The sequence below is a fragment of the Lipotes vexillifer genome, unplaced genomic scaffold (assembly GCF_000442215.2).
Source record: "Lipotes vexillifer unplaced genomic scaffold, Lipotes_vexillifer_v1.1 scaffold1114, whole genome shotgun sequence".
NCBI lineage: Eukaryota > Metazoa > Chordata > Mammalia > Artiodactyla > Lipotidae > Lipotes > Lipotes vexillifer.
Window position 1 is genome coordinate 787,699 of NW_006779031.1, and position 1,676 is coordinate 789,374.

Genomic DNA, 1,676 nt, shown 5'->3' on the forward strand with positions numbered 1-1,676 from the left:
ATGGTGTTTGTCTTTCTCTGTCTGACTTACTTCACTTAGTATGATAATCTCTAGGTCCATCGAAGAACATAATTTTAATCAAATAGCCTATGTTTGGAGCCCTGGCTTGAAAAGGAAACGAATCCAGTCAGGTAACATCAGAAAAGTCACGCTGGGTTGCAGCTAACTCAGCCTGTGTGGAGTCTTTGGCATGGGCACCAAGGTGCACGTTGTGGGAATGAAAAAAAGCTTCACTGCAGACTGACTCCATTCAGAAAATGAGTGCAGAAAATCCCCAGGTTATCAGTGAACTTCAACTTTGTTAGGATCTATCTCAAATTTGATCCTGCAGAATATGTTGGGAGTAACTCATTAGATTAACTGACTTGAAAATACTGATCTTTTAAGGCCCAGTTTAGTTACCTCTTCCATAACCAGCCCCTAAATCTCAATTGGAATTAATTTCTCCCTAGTCTGTGCCCCAAATACAAGTGGTATCCATCCAGTAATGGCACTCATTCAAATTTCATTTATCTTAGAATTTGTGTGTGTATGTATATGCACATTCATGTGTATATATATACTTGTGTACTGCCTTACTCACAGAGTATAATCTAAGCTCCTGAAGTCAGGAACCATGTCTTGGTCATCCCTGTATATCCTTCACAGCATCTAGCACATTGCCTTACACATAATAGTTGCTCAACAAGCACTGCTGACTGTTAAAGGGAATAAGAATTGTGCATTTACTGTTAAGGGGAGTATTTCCTTTTTTTCTGTGCCCTGTCTACTTCAAGCTTTAAGGTCGTCCCCTCATTTAATTCTGTGATTTAGGGAACAAGTCCATAGAGTAACAGCTGACTGTAGGCATATTTTTGGAAAAACAGAAAAATCAGTACACAGCATAAGAATCATAATCACTGTTCTTGAAGCAAAGTGGCCGATGATCTCAGATCTGATAGCAGGCATTCCCATTCTGGATGGAGCTGAGTATAGCCGTATTGTTCAATCCCTCAGGGGAGATCAGTGTACTTGAGTTATCACAAGCCTCTATCCTAACTGGAGCCTAAGTCCATCTAGGACGGTATTGTCCAATACAGGAGCCACTAGCCACATGTGCCTGTTTGAGCATGTGAAATGTGTGGAGACTGAATTGAGGTACAGTGTAAATATAAAACACACACCGGATTTCAAAGACTTAGTACACACTTAGTACAAGATTTTTAAAATAATATAAAATATCTCATTAGTAATCTTTATATTGATTGCATGTTAAAATGAAAATATTTTGGATATATTGGGTTAAATAAAATATATTATTAAAGCTAATTCACCTTTTTTTTTAATGTGACTATTAGAAAATTGAGAATTACATATGTGGCTTGCATTATATTTCCACTGGACAGCACTAAAACTGGACCCACCCCCAGAAAAGAATCTATCCTTAAAACGACCTAAATGCTAATAACTAGCATTTCCACCATCTCCTCTTGAAGCCAACAGGACCCCAAAAACCAAAGGACTATGACACAAAGCACTAATACAAGACTACATTTTCATCTCCAAAATATCTGAGTCTGTATCCAAACTAGGAGTAGGAGTTCCAGATAAATGCCTTCCAAGAAGAGAATTATACAATTTTTCAAGAGTTACAGGTAGGGGCTTCCCTGGTGGCACAGTAGTTGGGAGTCCGCCTA